The sequence below is a fragment of the Triturus cristatus genome, chromosome 4_1 (assembly GCF_964204655.1).
Source record: "Triturus cristatus chromosome 4_1, aTriCri1.1, whole genome shotgun sequence".
NCBI classification, from domain to species: Eukaryota; Metazoa; Chordata; class Amphibia; order Caudata; family Salamandridae; genus Triturus; species Triturus cristatus.
In genome coordinates, this window is record NC_140585.1 from 1,014,688,264 (window position 1) to 1,014,710,856 (window position 22,593).

The following is a 22,593-nucleotide window of genomic DNA, read 5'->3' on the forward strand; positions in this document are numbered from 1 at the left end:
CGACGGCGACATTCTCCTCTTTGCCGACGGTGAACGGCGACCTCGCCTCGACGGCGAGCGCCTACGCCGGGACTGGTCTCGACGCCGATGACTCGACGGAGAAGTCAACGGCGTCGATGCAGATGATGAGGTCGTCGACGGCGGACTGCTCAGCTCCCTCGACGGCGAGCGTTGACGCAGTTTCTCCCCAGAGCCCTGGGGAGACGGTGAACAGACCGCAGCCATCCCACTCGACGCCGTAGTCGACGCTGAAGGAGAATGGGGACATTTGCTGGGCTTCCAGCCCCTGGGGAGCCCCCAGGGGCCTCAGCATGGGCAGAACCAGCCCGTCCTGACCCACCTTGTTCCCTCAGCCTTCTGTCCTCCAGGCCCTGGAGCCTGATCTTCATCCTGTCTCTCAGGGTCCTGGGTGAGAAAGATTGGCAAATGTCACACTCCTCTGGAACATGGGACTGGGGAAGGAAGACGATGCACACCCTGTGTGGGTCCGACTTGGCCTTCTTTCTCTCGCACTCTGGGCACTTGTCAAACAAGGCACGCATGCTGACAACACAGAGCACACACAAGAAGGAAGGCAACAAGGTACTTAATAAACACTTGAAAAGTGAACAAATCCAAATAAACCCTTGAAAAGGGAGAGCTCAATGCTCCAGGGTCCTGCTAGCAGGAGCCGGAAAAAAGCACTGAAAGTAAAAGGGACCTGCTGTGCATTCTGGGATACTGGGAAAGTTTTCTTAAAGGCACAGTATCCTATTCTGAGCCACATAATGGCAGCCTATGGGGCTTGTCTGTCCATTCCTCCCTCTCTATCATTTCAGAGGCTTTTGATGGTAGAGGCAGGTTTTTCTCTGTGGAAAAAGCTGGGCAGGCAGTGCTGTTGGTGGATGTTGGTGGAATTTTCTAGTTGAAGTACTGGACAGTGTAGCCTGTGGATATAGGCTGCATTATCTGTCTTTGAATACTCTCTTAAGTGTAGATGCAGGTCTGCATGGCTTGACAATTTAAGAGATTATTTTTATTGCTCCGGGGTCCACGCACATGGGCGGGACTATTCACTAGATTATGACTATACACAGAGATCCCCTACTACAGAACAATACTTCCCATGACTAACCCCTAATTTGGACCCCTCTTTTACTTTCCAGGATTAAAATAAAACAGCATTACAACATGGTCCCAAACAAAGCAATTATAGAACAACTGAAACTAACTAGATTTATTTGGGTGCGTTTTAGTGAATTGCTGCCTACTGAGTTTAACTGGGGGAGATAAATGTGCGCACTTTATCCAACAGAACAGATTATCCCTTTGACCAAAATGCATGCCCCAAGATGAGACTATTTGCTCTCACTTAATTTCATAAACTAGTAATATCTCAGCACTGTTCCTCTGTCACAGTGACGCAGACCCCTCAGCAACCCAAACCAGACCACAACGGCATGAGAAGGCAAGATTGGAACCGGGACAAAATGCCGTTTCTTTTGCGACTACGAAAATCCCAACACAGTCCATAGTGAGAACACCTTTTTCCAGTGGTTCAGACTACTGCATATTTATTGCTGAAGTGTTCGCTGCAAACTGAATTTCTCACCAACATTAAATTAAACATTTTCACCTCTTCCTCCCCAGTATTAAAATAAGCATGGGCAATGCAAATAGATTGTTTTTTTCCAGTCATCCTCCGAAACAGCCACAATAAAACACACACAAACTAAAGAAGATTAAAACAGAAAACAAGCTGCCTTCTATACCAGCAAGGCATACGTTTGCAATAACAAAACCAAACATGGCAGAGGGTGTCAGTCTTGGAAAGGTTTAAAAACAGTCTATCACTATTTTAAAGTTTAAGCATGGCCGTTACATTTAGAACCAACGTGTTCCCCATCTTCAAATGGTAAAACAATAACACACTTTCGAAAAAAGCATTCCATAACGATCTCCTCATTTAGAGTCAGTGGGCACGTGGAGCAATGTGGATGAAATGAGTGGCAAGCAAGCAACCAACCAACGAACGCTTTCTGGAGAGCCGAAATATTTTCTTAAAACATTAAAATAAAAAGAAAAGAAATGAAAGGAGAACTCTAAAATGAGCAAACTAAAGGACTGGACAACAAGGCCTGATATTGAAGCGCACTCATTTTCAGGTGAAAGCATTCATATGCTCAGAAAATGCCATCATACACAAGGCAAAGGAGCCAAAGAATTATGCAAACTAAAACATTATCTCGTGCAATGCGCAGTCATGGATGGAACCTAAATGACACTCTGACAGACCGATGGTATAACCGAGTCGAACCAAAGGCCCTCTATGTGCATATATGGATATATATGCATATATGGATATATATTTATATATATGGATATGCTTTGCCACAAGGCAACCATCAGACATACAGTCCTAAAATTACATTGTTTTCAAAAGTACCATTGGCAAAGCAAAATATTTTCCCTCTCTCTTCCTCGCTCTCCCCCCAAGAGGCCCAACAATGATTCTGACAGAACAAATCGTCTATAACCAAGGTTTGTCAGAGGGGGTAACCAGCAGCAAAATGCTTGTTTACTATGTAAATCTATAAGATTCCATGCAACAAAATACCTATCTGTAGAGTAATAACAATCTACCCGTAAATTCCTATTGACTTTCACATATGCTATTCACAATCAATATGGGCCTACTGAATTTATTTTAACTTTCCATAATAACCAATCATCCTTGGCTTGTCACCATAACCAACTTAAGCAGATTGTACATAGTGTAAGCTTTCCACAAGCAACTATGCAGCATACAGTCAAAAGTATAAATGTATTCATAAAAAGCAAAATACTATCTCTCCTATGAAAGCCTAATAAGGATTATTGTAGTGCATATCTTGTATCCCCCCCTCCCCCGTTTGCTCAGTAGGTCACCACAATCCTTGCCACAGTAATCTGTGAAATTCAATGTAACAAAGTACCTGCCTACAGGCTTTAGCACATTGTAATGACAATCCGTCCATAAAAGCCTATTGTCTTTAACCTACGCTTTTCACAATAAGTAGATCATATCGACTAGATTTGGCATAACGTTTCATAATAAACAGGTCAAACAAATTAACTCTGGCAGCCTTTTCCCAATGAGCTGATGCAGGTTTTACCCTTTAACACTGGCTTTATACTTTACCCAACATCAGCCTATTCAAGTGCACATAAACTGGCAAACCATCATGCATACAGTTATAACATTACAAATGTGTAGAAAAATACAGCTAGAATAACAATATACAATCCCTCTCAACAGGGCCTAACAAGAATAATTACAATGAAACGTTCTCTCTTACTACGGTATTCTGCGAGAATCCATGAAACAAAATACCTAATAGTACAGAGAGTAATAACAATTCATATGCTGTTCACAATAAATACACCAGCCCCAGTGCCTTCATCATAACATTTTATAATAAACAGATCAGGCCTGTAGCCATGACCACAGGCTTAGTACAACAATGAACTCAGTCCTGCTGCAGAGAGTATAAACTTTGCCACAAGCCAAAATGCGCAATACATGCAGTCTTTTGAGTGGAAGCACACTAATTGGGCCCAATCAAATCAAGTACTTAGGGAGATCAACATGTAAGTGGAGTCAAAGCCTCCCTCTTTTGTGGATTACATAAGGTAAGGTGACAGTTGCACTGTTAAGCTAGACCTAAAAAATCCATGTAGGTCAAGGACTGCCCTACTTCCATCTGTACTGCTGCTAGAGAAAGGAATAAGCTACTTACCAGTATGCATCTGTTCTTGGCATGTAGAGCTGCAGATCTGTACACTTTTGCATAGATCGCCATCTGGTGTTGGGCCCGGATGTTTGCAGTTTGTTTTTGTTCTTGGACAGTCTTTGGAAGTCACGAGTTCGGTGACTCCACCTTCGGTCCGTACTGCGCATGGGCTTCGGCTCCATCCTCAGATTGTTTTTCGCCAGCAGGGAAAAGATGGAGCGTAGTGATAACAGTAAGAAACCCATGTGTGTTGTATCTAAATAAGATAGACTGGAACGGATACAGGTAGCCGGGGAGGCGGGTGGGCGTGTACAGATCTGCAGCTCTACATGCCAAGAACAGATGCATACTGGTAAGTAGCATATTCCGTTCGAGGCATATGAGCTGCAGATTGTACACTTTTGCATAGATTACATAGCAGTACCCAGCCCTAGCGGCGACCACCGGTATCCGTTGCAGCGGTTTGAAATAGTGTCTTTAGTACAGCCTGGCCCACACTAGCTTGTTGCTTGGAATGCACGTCTACACAGTAATGTTTTGTGAAGGTGTGCGGAGTTGACCATGTGGCTGCTTGCAGATGTCATCTAAGGGTATGTTCCCTAGAAAAGCCATAGAAGCCCCTATCTTTCTTGTAGAGTGGGCTTGATAATGTTCTTTTTGCCTTGTGATAGCAAATTTGTATGCACTTTACAATCCACCTAGCTATCCCTGATTTAGAGATGGGGTTGCCTTTATGCGGTGGAGAGAAGGAAACAAACAATTGTTTAGTCTTCCCGAAAGGTTGCGTTCTTTGTATGTAGTACAGTAAAGCCCTCTTAACATCAAGTGTATGTAGAGCCCTTTCCGCAACAGATTGAGGTTGCGAGAAAAAGACCGGTAATTCCACCGATTGATTAAGATGGATGGGGGAAGTGACCTTGGGCAGAAATTTTGGATTTGTACGAAGTATCACCTTGCTGTGATGTATCTGTAAAAAGGATTCTTGTATAGTGAACGCTTGTATTTCACTAACCCTTCTAAGGGAAGTGATAGCTACGAGGAAAGCTGTTTTCCAGGTGAGGAACTGTAGCTCACATTTATGCATTGGTTCGAAAGGCGGACCCATTAGCCTTGTAAGAACTACATTTAGATTCCATACAGGGGAAGGTGGTGCCCTGGGCGGAATTACTCGTTTAAGGCCTTCCATAAAGGCTTTAATAGCGGGCACTCTGAACAGTGATAAATGCTGTCTGTTTTGCAGGTAAGCAGCAATCGCTGCTAGGTGTAGGCGTATGGAAGAATATGCCAGGTTACACCTTTGAAGATGGAGTAGATAGCATATAATGTGTTGTATGGATGCATCTAAAGGGTTGATTGCATTGTTGCGGCAGTAAACGACAAATCTCTTCCACTTTGCGGCATAGCATGCTCGAGTGGTAGGACGTCTGGCTTCCTTGATAATATTCATGCAGTCAGGGGGAAGGTTAAGGTACCCAAATTCTAAGATTTCAGGAGCCAGATCGCAAGGTTGAGCTGAGCTGGGTCCGGGTGCCTGATTTCTCCATGGTTCTGGGTTAGGAGGCATGGGGACAGGTACAGTTTTTGATGTGGTACCACTGAGAGCTGTAATAGTGTGGTGTACCACGGCTGCCTGGCCCATGTTGGGGCTACCAGAATGAGCGTGAGGGAGTACTGTTGCAGTTTCCTGACCACTAATGGAATTAGTGGGAGAGGTGGAAAGGCGTATGCAAATCTGCCTGACCAGTTCATCCATATCGCATTGCCTTTGGACAATGGGTGTGGGTATCTGGCGGCGAAGCTTGGGCATTTTTTGTTTTCGTGGGTGGCGAAGAGGTCTATTTGAGGATGCCCCCACTTGCGAAAGAATGGGTGAAGGACTTGTGGATGCAGTTCCCATTCGTGTATTTGTTGCGTTTGTCTGCTGAGCAGATCTGCCATGGTGTTTTGTATGCCTGGGACGTGTTTTGTGGAATTGCCCATCTCCATATGCTCTGGGCTAAGCGGGAGAGCTGGGAAGAGTGTCCCCCCTCCCCCCCCGTTTTTAAATATAATACATTGCAGTCATATTGTCTGTGCGAATGAGGACTGCTTTGGCTGAAATCTGTTTCTGAAAGGATTTTAGGGCTAGAAAGATCGCCAAGAGCTCCAGATGGTTGATGTGGAGCGATTTTTGCTGTGGCGTCCATAGACCTTGCATTGTGAGGTGTAGGAGGTGCGCTCCCCAGCCGGAGAGCGATGCGTCCGCCGTTAGAATCACCTGAGGAACCGGGTCCAGGAACGGCCGCCCTTTGGAAAGGTTTGTGGTGTTCCACCACTGCAGAGAGTGATGGGTGCGGCCGTCCACCAACACCAGATCCGTCAGCTGTCCCTGGGCCTGGTTCCACTGTCGTGCTAGGCACTCTTGGAGTGGACGCATGTGGAGTCTTGCATGGGGCACTATGAAAATGCAAGATGCCTTCATCCCTATTAGCTTCATGAACACTCTTGCTGGGAGAGAGTGCTGAGCAATGAACGTTTGGCGCAAGGCTTGTATGCTTGCGATCCTGGCTGAATTGGGATAGGCTATACCTTTGGAGGTGTCTATAGTGGCCCCGAGATATTGCTTTGTGTGAGATGGTATGAGGTGGGACTTTTGGTAGTTCACCGTGAAGCCTAGCTGGTGGAGCAGTTGGATGGTGCGGTTTGTATGTTGCACACATTGGTCGTAGGACGCGGCTTTTATGAGCCAGTCGTCTAAGTAATGGAAGACGTGAATATGTTGACGTCTGAGGTGTGCTGCTACTACCGCTAGGCATTTGGTAAACACCCGTGGTACGGTGGTGACCCCGAAGGGGAGAACCGTGAATTGGTAATGCTGACCGTCCACCACAAACCTGAGGTACTTCCTGTGAGAAGGGTGTATTGGAATATGAAAGTATGCGTCTTTCAGATCTAAGGTAGTGAGAAAGTCTCCCTGACAGAGGAGTGGGAGGACTTGTTGTAGGGTGACCATGTGGAAATGGTCTGAATGTATGTAAGCATTTAGAGGCCGGAGGTCCAGAATGGGCCGCAGGGTCCCGTCTTTTTTCGGTATTAGAAAATACAGAGAGTAGACCCCTAAATTTTGCTGATTGACGGGGACCTGCTCTATAGCGTGTTTTTGGAGGAGGGAGATCACCTCCTGTTTGAGCAGTGTGGAATGTTCCTGTGACATTGGACGGTGCCTTGGTGGGATATTGGGTGGGGTAGATGTTAGCTCGAGACAGTACCCTGACCGAATAATTTGGGTCACCCATTTGTCAGATGTTATGGACTCCCAGGCGTGAATAAAGTGTCGCAGTCTGCCCCCGACCGGAGTGGGATGGTCTGGGGGGGAGCAAGGGGAAGTCATTGTGCGGGCTGTGTGGCAGAACGGGTGGTGTTGGTTTTGCCCCTGCCCTTATTGTTGTTGCCCCTGTATCCACCCCTTTGGTAGCCCTTTGAGAAGGTATTTTGAGGAGGGGACTTGTAGGAGGTAGAGGCGCTATCGGTGGAGTAGCCTCTGCCTGTGCTACGAAAGGACGAACGTCGAAAGGAGCGTCTAGGGGTCTGGGATTGTAATGCCCCCATAGACTTTGCTGTGTCCGTGTCCTTTTTCATTTTTTCTAATGCTTCGTCCACCTTTGGCCCAAATAGGTGTTGTTGGTCAAAGGGGTGATTTAGTATGGATGCCTGGACTTCTGGCTTGAAGCCGGAGATCCTGAGCCAGGCATGACGGCGAAGCAGGACACTAGTATTTATAGCTCTAGAAGCAGTGTCCGCTGCATCGAGGGCACATTTAATGGAGGGGTTAGTAATGAGCTTTCCCTCCTGTATTAGGTCATGAGCTTTACGTTTGTGTTTCTCCGGGAGGTGTTGCATAAGAGCCTCAAGCTCATCGTAGTGTGCTCTGTCATAACGTGCAAGCAGCGCCTGTGTATTCGCAATGCGCCAGATGTTTGCGGCTTGCGAGGCAGTGCGTTTACCAGACGCATCTAAGAGTTTAGATTCCTTATCTGGCGGCGGAGCCTCACCTGAGGACTGGGAGTTGGACCGCTTTCTAGCTGTGGACACAACCAGGGAATCTAAAGGAGCAGGGTCCTTAATGTATGTAGGATCTGTGGGTGCTGCTTTGTACTTTTTTTCTATTCTGGGGTTTAAGACCCTGGCCCTGACAGGGTCTTTGAACACCTCTGCAGCATGTTTGGTAACACCCTTAAGCATGGGCAAGATGGCTGTGGATTTATCCTGAATATCAAATGTATCCAGTAAGAAGTCGTCTTCCACTGGTTCGCTATGTAGTTCCACCCCATGATAGTGTGCTGCTCTCTGCACTAAGTGGTGAAACCCTAGTGAGTCCTCTGGGGGAGATGGCCTGGATGGGTAGAGGTCATCCTGAGGCACATCTGGTATGTCAGGGTTTTGGTAATCCTCCCATGGGTCTGGGGTCCCTGGGGGTGTGGGGTCCATCGGGGCGTCCGCTGGATCATAATCTGGATCCCCGTAATCCGGTTCTGGGGACGGGGTTGGGGAGTGATGAGGCAAGGGTGGCGGAGACCCGGGGGGGGGGGGGGGGAGGAGGTGGAGGAGGCGGAGGAGGTGGTGGGGAGGGCACTCTGAGAGGAGATGTGGCAGAGTCCTTCCGTTTGGGCGGTGGAGGAAGAGCTGGTGTGTCAAGACGTCTTTTCTTGATAGACAAGATCAATAGCCCAGTCTTTGGATCCTTTGATAAGGTCTTTTGAGAAGGATCAGGTGTAAAAAGTTACGTTGGCGCCGATTCGTCCGCTGGCGCCTATGTTTTCGGAGCCGAGGACTTGGGTGGTTTCTCTGCGCCATGCTTTTTTGGAACCTCCGTTTTTTTCCGCGTCGAGGTAGGCTTCGACGCGGGAGCGTCGGTGCCGAGAGATTTGTGCTTGTGTTTCGTCGGCACCGAGAGTCCAGGCTTCGGTACCGGTGGCTTCGGAGTCGAGCTGGACGTCACTTTCTTCGGTGCCGAACGGTGTTTATCGGCACCAGGAGTAGGCTGGCTCGAGCCCGAGCTGCCGTGAGACTTGGGATGCTTCGACACCGGGCCCGAAGGTGGGGTGATAGAAGCTGCATGTTTGGTTTTCCCTAGGCCCGGAGGCGAAGGTGTAACCTGAGTCTCTTTGGATATGGGCGCGGGGGTGGGAGGGGGTAGAGTACTCGCGACCCTCTGCGCCGGTGTGATGTCCTCCAGGTCGGAGTCATCGGCTTCGGAAGCGCTGACAACGTCTTCCTCCTGCTCGGTGTGGTGTTGCCCCGAAGCTCCGGTGTCGTCTCCGAAGATGTGCGGTGGAGCCGCGGTCGATGAGTGCGCCATAGTGCGTCGAGCTCTTCGATCCCGGATGGTCTTTTTTGATCGAAAAGACTTGCAGGCGGGGCAGTTTCTGGCCTCGTGTTCTGGAGAGAAGCAAAGGTTACACACCTGATGGAGGTCGGTGTGGGGAAATTTAGACCCACATTTTGGGCACTTTTTGAATGGAGTCCTTTCCATCGGCCGGGACCGGAGTCGAGGAGGGACCGAAGGCCGGTGCCGATGTGTGGAATCGAGAAAGTGCCTCTACGAGAGATGAAGATGACGAAACTCGATGAACGAGGATTTTCCGTCGAGGCTGGAACCGGAAAATTTCGAAGCCGGAGCACGAAGTATCACATCCGAGCCCGATGGCGGAAAAAAAACAATCTGAGGATGGAGCCGAAGCCCATGCGCAGTACGGACCGAAGGAGGAGTCACCGAACTCGTGATTTCCAAAGACTGTCCAAAGAACAAAAACAAACTGCAAACATCCGGGCCCAACACCAGATGGCGATCTATGCACAGTGTACAATCTGCAGCTCATATGCCTCGAACACAGAATTTTTTTAAAAAACACGCGAGTGGTGCGCGCGCGCTACGGCAAAAGTGAAAGCAGCTGCGGAGAGTGGTGTGCACGCACCATGACGAGAGAGGAAAGCCAGATGGCGCCTCTGCTCGTCATTGTGCGCATAACCGCACGCTCTATGCCACCCGGTCGAACTTTTGAAAGCCCACTCACTAAATGTCTTGCCAGAGCAGCGCATGCGCTGGCTCAGGCGAGACCTAAAAAAAGGAGGAAGCAGGGGAATTCACCTAAAATGAACAAAGTGAGAACACATGACATAAAAATCCAGAAATTTGGAATAGAAGATCGGACTAGCCTAGAAGTAGAAAGATAGAGACATCAAAAGAAGCCAATAAATACATGAGATTGGGAGGGAGAAATGGGCGCAAGAAGAGAAGGGCTAATGTAGGTTGAAATGCTCTCAACAACAATGGGACCAAATGTGCGACATGCGAAGTAGCAGAAAGCAAGAGAGAACGAACAAATACTGGCAAAGCAATATATCTGTGCCTTGACAAGATACTGTGATGGTTAAATTCATTATTATTGTTTATTGCAAGCATACTGCTCAAAGATAAAAAGAAAGGAAAATTGAAAACATGCCACCTAAAGGCCTAAAAGTGGTGTTCATATGCCTACAATAAGCTTTACATTTTTTTAAATGTAGCCCAAGCATAATAGAAAAGGCATTTATACTCCTAACAGATACAGAAACCCTTTTTAGGTCCCGCCTGAGCCAGCGCACATCCGCTGCACTGAGAGGCTTCTAGTACGGACTTTAAACTCGGACCACATACTCGTGCGTGTGCTTTTTTATTTTTGCTGCACACCCTATTGGCCTTTGCGTGCATCTTTCTAAGAAAGACAGCACGCAATTGACCAAAGGCGAGTGTATGTCCCGCCTTCTCTCTCCCCTGGCCTAGGGAGCTCGGGAGCAAGCAGCAGCGAATCCCGGTGCCAGCTGCATACCTCGCATTCCTTGCAGTGTGCGCGCACCATGCTTGTTGTGCTCGATAGTAAACAACACTGCGAGACACTGCATCGCTTTTTCACCAGAGAAAAGCCTTACTAATTCTAGCTAGGCCTAGGTGCACCAAACTGTTCGGACAGCTAAAGAGACAAGGATGTCAACAAGGACAGAAGTGTTTAGCGTACTTGCTCTGAAACACAAGTAAAATTAAAGGTACCACAAAATGTTACTAAAGAAATTAATTTAGTCAAAATGTGAATTGGCAAGTAAATGAACGCTTACAATACAGATTCAATGTTCTATGGTTTAACCTGGGTATTCGATAAAACTATGAAGACTCCATTTTTTTTCTGTGGATGTGATCATGTGTCTCGTTATTTTTGTAATCCCCCATACACACACACAGAGGACGCTGTCACCTTCCCTTGCAAATCCCTTGCAAATCCCACGAAGTCCTCCCTTTCTCCAAGCCCCCTCTTCTTCAGGGAAAGGAACATTGGAATGCTGGCTCCTGAGGCTGGTACTCCCTTTACAGGCACATCCTTTCACACCGTGGCATAATGCAGGCCAGTATGCTTTGAAGGCACAAAACGGTGGTGATCGTGGCTTATCTTTCAGTGGTTGCCGATCCTTATCACAAACCCATAACAACCTCTTTAGCTAAACTCAAGGAGGGGGGCTCAGGGGATTTGTACCGTCCTGACTCAGAATGCCCCAGACTAAAGAGCATCTTGGATTTCGTTCCTCATAAGAATAAGATTGGTTGTCTGCGGTAGTGCTTTGTAGCTGCACAGAGCAAGGTTAAGGAACTGCACAGGTAATTCCACTTACATGTCTTTTTAGCGGGGGCGTGACTCATTAGCGAAATAACCACTGGTCGTTTTTAGCGCATATTTCGCACCAAATTCCCTCGACGACATTTAACACTATCTGGCCTTGAACTCAGCGTACCATAACTTTTTTAAAAAAATCTATATTTGTTTGCAGTTTTGTATACCGCGACTTCGACTGGAAGGTATTGGAGCGCTCTGCATGAGCACCAGATACATTTCTAAAGGGTAGATACGCTTTTGGTAGGCACGGGGTTATTAATTATGTGATTTGCCCAAATCACAGGATGCGGAGTCCCCGTCAGATTCGAACCCGGTTCCATAGTTCTGAAGTCAGCGGCTCTGGCCATAACGCCACATTTTCATAATCTCACAAGCCCCATGAATCTCTTCTACCGCCGGTTTCTGCTCTACAATTCCGTATAGTGAACAAAATACTCCCTGTGCTTAAAAGGAAAATTGGGGCAAACGTTATCTATCGCAAAGCTGCAATATTTGTTTTCCAGAGGTCACAGGAACTTGACACATCAAACGTCAACGAAGCTGATAACAGACAGGAAGAATTAGTGTTAACGCAGCAGGCCTGACCCCTGCCAGCGACAAGCCCGAGTTTAAACATAGGCAAATGGGGTTGAAATCACCCCGGGCGCAAGAGAGGCAGAAGCTGTAGGTAAAGATATAGGGGCAACGCTGTGACACTGGGACATTCTGCCGCCTAATTGGACTGACAGCTCAGTCTGCACGAGGGACTGTCTTTATTTACTCATTGTTGTGTGATGAGCAAATAGAAAGATAGGCCTCTCTCGGCCCGTGCTGATATTGGCCCAAACCCTGGCTGGCTCCAGACACTGCAGAATAGGACAATACGGTACAAAACCTTCCTATCCACTCTCGCTTTTAAGTCTGCCCTGGCATGGATAAGCAATCTCACATCGCGGGCAGGTCTATTAGGAGCCCATGTTCACGAATTCGACTTTTACTGATGAAATGGTACAGCAGCAGACACAATAAACAGATATGGATACCGTTTTCCACCATTTAACGGTTTTACTGCGACCCTAGAAAAGGTGGAAAATTATGCGGCTTAAATAATGCAGCGTTCTATCACTAGGATTATCCAAGACATGTTATTTAGATTTTTGCTGAGATTAGATATGAATTCAATAGTTACATTTAAGTGGTTGCATTCTCACAGACCATTATGATTATGTCCCTGAGGGTACACTAAACAAGCATTTGCAATGCAGTAGGTCTTGCATTTACAAGAGTATAAGCTATTGGCATTGTAAATGACAATGCCTTTTATTTACATTTTATAAACCAAAACATAACTAAAAGTTATTGTGATTTACAATGCCAAGAGCTAAAACTCACGTAAAACCGAGACCTATTGCATTGCAAATGCTAGTTAGCTTTAGTGCACATCAGTGAAAATGTACTATTTGCAGGACTGCCAAGTACCACACATCGGGCGTTAGATTAACGCATTTCAGTGAGTGGTCCACATCACCGCACTGAAATGCAAAGTCACGCATAAGCATAGCGCCTCCTTGGCTCTCAAATCCTAGCGCTGGCTGCTAATCATGTAACAATGAGTGGAGCGTGCCGTGCGCGATGCTCCTAGCTGGCTTGTGGGCTGGCTGAGCTGCTTTGCAGGTCTAGCTGGTACAATGTAACAATAGGATTCCCGCGGCGTCCCATTGCTGATGGATTACATCAGGATGACTGACTTCAGAAGAGAGAACGGCGGAGCGAGCGACTCCTTGCTTTGAATTGCTAGAATCTGAAAAGTTAGCATAAACATGCAAGGATGACGGGGGGCGTAGCCTAACAAGATGGCCGGATAGACATTTGTCGGAGCTTCCTTGGACAGCCTGTTAATCCGACCGCATCCTGCAACATCCTAACACCCTAAAGAGGAAAACTTTACAGAGTACCTTCGCCCACTCCAGCTGATGAAGGAGAGCGACGGAATGACATTGTTAATCCAGAGAACGGCACAATAAACAAGGGCGCTTGGGGAATACGAGGGCGCTATGTTGGAAACAGCACAGCTTGGAAAACTACAGGAAGGTAATGCAGAACCCAAAACCCGACCAGAAGAGGCACAAAACATCCGAGACAGAAGGAGCAGCTATCGAGGGAATCTTACCACCGTCTGGAAGAGGAGGGTGTCCGTGCATAATTCGGAGGCCAAGAGAAGACGTGTTCCGGCCTGGTCCCGTGGTCTGGACGCCAGAGGAAAGTAAAGCAGTTGCTTGGGTACAGTCGGAGTGGCTTTATGGGTCCCCCGGGCTGGTCTTTACCTCTGGCGGATGAGTGAGAGATGTGTGGCCTGATGTGCAGCTCGGAGGCCGGGTGTGAACGAGTCACAACATGGGACTTGGATGCCAGGGGCGGTGATGCCGCAACCTAGGGACAGCTGGAGTGGCGCTGCGTGTCCACCTTGAGCGGACGATCTCAGGCGCAGTGGGGCTTGGTAGTGCAAAGATTGAAAGGGCCCGACGTGAGGAACTGAAAAGCAGGGCTGGTTGATCAGAGGGGAAAGGTGAGCCGACTGGACTTCAGGACGACTGGAGCAGAGACGCACTTTATTCGCCAGACAGAGGAAGGCCGCTACACCCCACAGTGTAGCGCAAACAACGGTGAGTGGAGGCTACCATCCACGGGGAACTAAAATAAACTGCGCAGGGCCCAGATCTATGCAAGAACCCTGAAATTGAAACAGAAGGAGAGGGCTTGAAACAGGAAAACAAAACCTCAGGAAAGGTCATAGGAAATCCCCAATAACGGACCTAGAGAACCAACAAAGAGAGACACCACTTCGAAGTACTGCAGAGATCGGGAGCTGAGACAGCATCTACGGAATTTTTGAATACGGGGGGGAAAACCTACTTACCATAATGGTGAAAGACAAAACACTCAAATCACAGGCGAATAAAATATCCAACTACGTGCAACAATTACCCCAGGGTCTAGAAGTCAGGGAGGAGGGTCCTGAAGGAGATGGAGGCACAACTGACCCGAGAGCTGGAGACCCCCTTCCCCCACTGGTAGACATGATGCAAGCAATCCAGTCCACAAGGGATGGCATGGTTCAGAGAATAGATGCAGTTGCCATTGATGTGAGGTGTGATCTGCGGAAGGTGGCTGACACAGTAACTACTACAGAGCATAACGTGGAGGCACTGCAGAAGGAAATGCGCACCCTTAGTGCCACTGTGGGTGACCTCAAAAACAAAGTCATACAGCTGGACGAGAGGGCGGAAGACTCTGAAGGGTGATCACGTCGGAATAATTTGCGCTTCATAGGTTTTCCGGAAAGAGCAGAAGCTCCCTCTACAGAACTATTCTTACAGCCTGGATATTTAAGGAGATAAATCCAAAAGGACTTTCTAAGTTCTTCAAAACAGAAAGAGCACTTAGGGCTCTGGCCCCTCCACCTCGGCCTGGAACACCTCCTCGGGTTATCATAGCCAGGTTCTTTAATTACAGGGACCGTGATGTAATCCTGCAGTCCACCCGCATTAGAGGTCAGCTGATGTTCGAGGGCCATCATAATTCCTAATACCCGGATCACACCCACAGAGTCCAGGTTCAAAGAAAAATATAATGATCAAACCGAGGCTCCGGGACATGAACTTAAGATACAGTCTCATGTTTCCAGCAAAGCTACGAGTAGAAAGTGAAAGACGCACCGGGTTGTTGTTCTCAGCGGATGAAGCAAGTACATGGCTGCTATTGCAAAAGTGGGGACCCCCTCTGAAGGAATATACTTTTAGGTCAGGGAGAAGAGGGGAAAGACTAAACACATATTAAAGGGCTCCCTCAGGACCTATATTTCTTTTATCATAATTCAATTAAACATGGGCTTAACAACAAAATAGTCATATCAATAGGACTAACAATATTTCTTTTATCACACTTATTTATTTAAATTCTTTTTATATGCAGGATATCAATATCAAAAATAATACATTTTTTCTTTTTCCCCAAAATTCTTTTATACATAAAATTTAACAGTGTTCACATATACAATTCAGAAACTAATACAATGTACTGTTTTAGTAAATAACCCTCAGAAAGACAAAAACAGTTACACATACCAAAACTAAACAATACACAGACTCATCCAGACTCACACAAACTCATACAACACTCACAAACAGCAGGGGAGACTACAGATTGCAAAGTCTCCGCGACCAAGTGTGATACGTATGTTCCACAAGATCTGAGCATTGGGTCGACGCGCGTTCCTGTGGCATGAAGGACTTATCTAGATACCCAAAAAATCACACAACACCCAGGGGACAGGCTATAAAAACAGCTTAATGTTAATATGGAGGATGGCCACTAGTCTGCTATCAAGTAATGGAGCAGTATCCTTTGGAAATGCGGAATAGTCTAGAACACTTTCATATAGTGTCCCACAAATCTAAGACATAGTATTTAAACAGAGCATGTTTCAACAGGACTCCGAAATCTCATATAGGACGTTTTTATACTGAAGTCTCTAATGTACACTTGCTCCAAGTTACACCACGGCACAACAGTTCTTGGTATGTGAAGTTGGAATCGCTCTCTCCTTCCAGCCAGTACCGAAATTAATCTAATCAATCCGGAGAACAAAAATACGTGGACCACCGATCTCCCAGCCGGGTAGGAGATCGGTGGTCCACGTATTTTTGTTGTGCCGTGGTTCAACTTAGAGCAAGTGTACATTAGAGACATCAGCATAAAAACGTCCTATATGAAATTTCGGAGTCCTGGTCACACATGCTCTGTTTAAATACTATGTCTTAGACTTGTGGGACACTATATGAAAGTGTTCAAGGCTATGCCTCATTTGCAAAGGATACTGCTCCATTACTTGATAGCAGACTACTGGCCATCCTCCCTGTTAACATGAAGCTGTTTTTATAGCCTGCCCCCTGGGAGTTCTGTGATTTTTTTGGGTATCTGGATAGCTCCTGAAGTAGGTGGCTGTACTACTTCCTTCATGCCACCAAAACGCGGGTCGACCCAATGTTCAGATCTTGTGGAACATACGCATCACACTTGGTCGCGGAGACTTTGCAATCTGTAGTCTCCCCTATATCCAGATGTATATATATATTTTTGTGAATGTTGTAGGAGACTGGATGAGTCTGTGCATTGTTTAGTTTTGGTATGTGTAACTGTTTTTGTGTTTCCGGGGGTTACTTACTAAAACAGTACATTGTATGTGTTTCTGAATTTTATATGTGAACACTGTTGAATTTTATGTATAAAAAAGTTTGGGAAAAAAGAAAGAAAATGAATTATTTTTGATATTGATATCCTGCATAATAAAAGAAGTTAAATAAATAACTATGATGAAACAAAAATTGTTAGTCCTGTTGATAGGACTATTTTGTTTGTTGAGCCCATGTTGAATTGAATTGTGATAAAAGAAATAAAGGTCCTGAGGGAGCCCTTTAATATGTAGCAAGTACATGGCTAGACACAAGGACCTGTTTGGCCCCATCCACGGGTTCCACTAGAATATCGGCAACCGAATGAAAAAACAATGACTACCAAACAGGCAATACCAGCAAAGGAGACTCGGCAGTCCAGGGCAGATCAGAGTTCGCCCTGATGGGACACTACAGGCCTCGGACCCAGAGACGGTGCTGAAATCCGAAGAACTGTCACAGGAAGACCCAACAGACCCTGAAGGCACAGGGCGCAGACATAGCTGAACTGAAAGAGAGAAGACAAAGTGACAAAGTGTAGATAATGGTTATAATTTCACAGGGCTAGGTCGATATGAATGGAGGGTGGCGCTTACTAAAGACAAACATGATATCCTGGATGGAACCAGGCCGTCGGGGGGAGGCGCTCCCCTCAATAGAGGCTGGGCTTCGCACGGGGGAGCTTGAGATCCACCTCGCGCCCCAGCATATACCAGACCACTGGTGCAGCACCTACTTCTAAAAACACAGACAGGGAATCTAAGATCAGCCAAATGTGATGAACACAGGATTCAATACCCAATGATGTGGACTCAAGGTGTAGTAGGGTGGGTAATGGGGCGGTATGTGTTAGCTTTTGCTCTGGTTATAATAGCGAGAGCAAGACTTGCACAACTGCCCAGGAGGGAGGGGGGGGGGGTGGGGGGGTTGACAGGAGAGGGTAAGGTTTGGTTGGTTCCGTTTTACAATGTTGAGAGAAGTTTGTATTGTCGTGTCTAAGGTCCCGGTCTGAAACTCAAACCTGGAGTATGGGGTGAGGAAATATGCATTCTGAAGGGGCGGTGGGGTGGGGTAGAACCGAAGATGTATAACAAATGGCCGCACAAACACTGAAGATTATTACTTGGAAAGTAAGAAGAATAGCTGGGCCAGAAAAACGAGGTCAGATACATGCCTTCCTGAAACGATACCGGGTAGCGATAGCCTGTTTACAAGAGACACACATTTGGGCTGGAACGATCACTAGCGTGCGTAAGAGCTGGAGGGGACAACACTTCGTATTCTGGGTTTGCACGGGGGCGCTTATATGGGAGGCATCAGGGACCCCTTTCCACCACTTCAATCATGTTCTAGATCCAGAGGGGAGATACGTTATCAGATATGGCACCGGGGAGGGCAGGGAACTATGCATTATAAATGTCTATGCCCCAAATTTAGATTGCCCCGATTTCTTTCCGACGCTTAGAAAAGCTGCAACACCATACATAGGAGCTGAGATTATTCTCGCTGGGGATTTTTATTGTGTGGTCAATGCAGTACTGGACAGGGAACCTCCAAATAGTAATACAAAACCTTGAATGTCAGCATCATTGTTCACTATAATGCAGGGCATGCAATTAAGAAATGAATGGAGGGCTCGAAATCCACTTAAGAGTATTCTCATGCCATACCCCAGCGACTTACACATTTAGTCACACAGACCACTGCTGCCTTTCACCCGAGTTATCGGTGGGAGTAGATGGTATATCATACAGGCCCCAGTACCTATCGGACCATTTACCACTCCTGCTGACCCTGAAAAATGGAGAGGGCCGCCCAGCAATCCCACTATGGCGACTCAGGGCGTAGGCGCTCACACTCTTCCTACGCAGCGGAGGTCTCAAAGGTCATAAAACATTACTTGGAGGAAAATTGATGCTCGACGACTAATAGATCAAAGGAGTGGGAAGCTATGAGGGTGGTTATATGGGGAGTATGTATGAAGACCACATACGGGGTACGACAACAATGAGAAAGTTACATTCAAACCCAAGAACGGCAATTGAAGAGACTTTAGGAGATAATGCACACCACTCCCCAATCCGTGGCTAACTGGAATACGACTCGAGAGAAACTATTAGAATCATTGCCTAGGTTAGAAAAATTTACATACACAACATACCGAAAACGGTTGCACATTGAAGGGGACCAGACAAGTCCAATCCTTGCGCAGTTATTAAGAACAGAAAGGGTGGCTACACCTATACTCCAATTACAAAACAAAGACGGATATATATTGTGTACACAAAAGGCAATCCTTGGAGAATCAGCTAGGCACTTAGCGACGACATGCAAAAAAAAAATTCTCCCTACTCGAACAAAAGCTTCAGGACTTTTTAGGTAATATAGACCTGCCCAGATTTGAGAGGGAAGCCGCGGCTGCCCTCGAGGTGCCGATCACTAAAGAAGAAATACTTACCACTATTGAAGAACTGAAAACTGGAAGCGACGGAATTCCAGCAGAATTCTATCAGAAGATTCCTCCAAAACTGACAGATCGCCTAATGGAGATATATAATGAGGCGATAACAGGGTCCCTACGAGAGGCGGTGGTAACAACGATCCCGAAACCAGATATAAACCACCTGCTACGAAACTCATATAGGCCGATATGTCTATTAAATATAGAGGCCAAGATTTTAAGTGGAGTGTTGGCGGCACGACTACAGCCATACATGGCCCAGCTTATTATTTCGGATCAAGCCGGGTTTATACCATTGACTGAATACCCCCTATAACCTACGAAGGTTGGAGCACGTGTGGCACACCCCATGTTTAGAGACTGAGAGCTGTGCACTCGCACTGCTAGATATCGAACAGGCATTCGACTCCGTGGAGTGGGAATACATATCGGCGACTCTGCTACAAATGGGAGTGGGACAGAAGTTTATCCAATGGATAAAAATAATATATAATAACCCTACAGCTCGGTGAGACTACGAGGACAGGTATCAGACCAATTTACATTAACCAGGGGCACCCAACAGGGCTGTCCCCTATCCCCACTCATAATTGCAATGGAGCCCTTGGCAGCCACACTGAGGAGGAAACTGGAGAGGTGGGTAATCCAACTGGGAAACACCAACCACATGGTCTCATTAAATGCAGATGACACACTGGTATGTATGAGTCACCCTGATAGCGCGGCCCAACTCGAGAGAACTAAAGATATTCGGGATGTTATCTGGTCTTAAACTCAACCCTGAGAAATCAAAACTGTTCTCTCAGGGGAGGCTGTCCGAGAAATAGGAAATTGAACTGCCCAATGTAGGCCTAGCATGGATACCAACTGGCGTCCGGTATCTGGGAAATACACCTAACACATACACCATATGCCTACTTACAAAACAACATGGGGAAGGTAATGAAGGGTATTGACAACTCTATCAAATTTTGGAAGGAGTGTCCACTCTCCCTGATGGGGAAGATAGTGCTGATAAAAATGGTTATCCTACTAAGGTGCTTGTATGCCCTACAACACTCTCTCTACAAAATCCTGAGCCATTACTTCACAAGGTTAGAAAGCTTACTAATCGAGTTACTATGGGGAACCAAGCGGAAACTGGTTAAACTCTACACATTCCAACAAAAATGGGAGACAGGAGGAATGGAAGTACCACGACTAGGACTGTATTACATGGCATAGCAACTCCAGCATTCAGTTCATTGGCTAGATGAGGACAACAATTGGGAGTAACAGCCACTGACGAATACACATGGAGAAGTCTCCCTCCCAGAGCTCCTCATGATGGGGGCCCGACTCTTATCCATACATTATTCGGCACGTTGCGATGGTTTGAGAAACATCAATCAAGAAGGTCGTTTGACGCGTGCCCTACTCCCCAGACATGCCATTGTGCGTGGTGAACACTTTAAGAAGATAGACTATGTTGTTAAAAAAATGGGTGGGGGGGGATGCCATACAATGGGGGACTTGCATAGTAATGAACACTTTATAACACAAGAGGAGGTCGAACACAATTTTGCACTGGGAAGAGGGCAATTACTACAGTATGGAAAGATATCTGCGATAGCCCGCATACTATGGCCCTCTTTTCCGCGTGAAGCACCCTGCACATCAGTATTACAGGTTATTCTTAGCATGGCAGGAGGGCGCAGGCTGGTGTCGCACATATATGGAGCATTGAGAGACGATCTCCCAAAGAAGTACCTACCAATTCGAACTAGATGGGATGAGACCTTGGACGAGCCCTAACAGATCAGGAATGGACAAAAATTCACGAGGGAGTTAAAAGAGTAAGTTCTAACGCACAATTTAAACTCACACAACAGAACATTATACATCAGACTTACTTAACCCCACGGATCAGGAGTAAAATTTGCCCGTAACTCACCAACATGCCCAAGATGTGGCCAAATAGACGTGCACTTCATACACATGATATGGGAATGCCCAGCATTGACTTCATACTGAGGAAAAATAGTAGACCGAATGCAATTGGCCGCAGGGTGGAACATCCCTAAAACAATATGGAGTAGTAATACTGGGACTGCTCCCCACGCCAAAATCAAATAAACTCAGTAGACGGTTTGTGCTATTGGGGCTGGTATTAGCAAAGAGGAGAAGAGAGATTAGATGGCTAAGCTCTGACCCCCCGACATTTGGCTAACGAAGGATGGCTAAAGGAACTCAATGAGTGGGCAATCGTGGAACTAATCAGAATGAAACAGATCACGAAAGATGGACAGCTATAAGAGGATGCCTGAGCATGGTCATTCATGCTGATGGATTCAAGAGGACCCATTGCCCACTCTACAGAACCAAATGGGGAGGGAGAGGGGGGAATAGCAACAAAGAAGAATAAGGTAGAGCGACAAAATAAACAGAACGTAATATGAAAATAACAGAACAACCCGATATGAGATCTCTATGTAATCTGGGACCGGACACGACAAGGGGGGTTATTGTTACAGTTCAGTTTACATGAATAGTATGGCAAGCAGTAAGATGGGATACATGTTGAGGCCTCTGAATGAGGCAAACTATGGAAATGAATTTACAAGAATATGAACAGGGATGGAGGGGGGGAAATTGATGTAAGAACTGTACTCCTGTCTTGCTATAATGCTGAAAATGCCAATAGAACGGTTTTGTTTTTTTAAAGACATGCAAGGATGACTAAACATTTTTAAATAAGGGCTTAAGACTAGAAAGAAAAAAACATTGGCAAATTATTGACCCATCAGCTCCGACAGTGAATGAACTAATTTTCTATGCAGGTCACAATGCCACAGTTCATCCATCAGCCAACAGGCTAATGGATGAGCATGGGTGATATTTTTTAGTATAAGGGGATGGCAAAAGTGTTAAAGATATCGCTAGGTCAGACCTGAAAATGGAGCCGCAGCAATCAACCATGCAGTGGAGGCATAAAGGATAACCGAAAAGTAAGCTGGGGTTATTTTGATCATTGGGCAAGTAAAATAAACAGGGAGACACAGGAAATATAGGAAAGACAGAGGAAAACAACAAGCTTGAAAATAAAACATCATACGGAATGAAGAAATTAGAACATACTGCACTAGTAATCACCACACACACTTCTAGTGGACCTCAAACACATAAAAGGTACAGAAAACAAGGTTACACATTTAACATAACCGGTCCAGCACTACAGAAAAAAATATCTAGTCACAATTAGCAAAAGTAAAAAATGCAATACTATCAACTGAATTAAGACACGCAGTAATGACTGCCAACATTGAGGAAAATGTAAGGAGAGTGGTGATCGCAGTCCGTGAAAATGAGTCCATCTTCAAAACTTGCTGTCCAGTAAAACGTACCTCTGGCTGAAGATTTTTTTTTTTTTTTTTTTTAAAGTTAATATTGTCAAATAAACATTATATTAGAACATTTTATATGAAAAAGCAAGGGAGACTTTTCTGAAA

General features: G+C 46.2%; 1 protein-coding gene across 6 annotated transcripts in view; it reads right to left on the reverse strand.

The window, feature by feature from the left end:
* LOC146855984 (transcriptional regulator QRICH1-like) overlaps positions 1 to 22,593 on the reverse strand; it is a 234,324-nt gene that overhangs the window by 56,199 nt on the left and 155,532 nt on the right. The gene's annotated exons all lie outside the window — the stretch shown is intronic.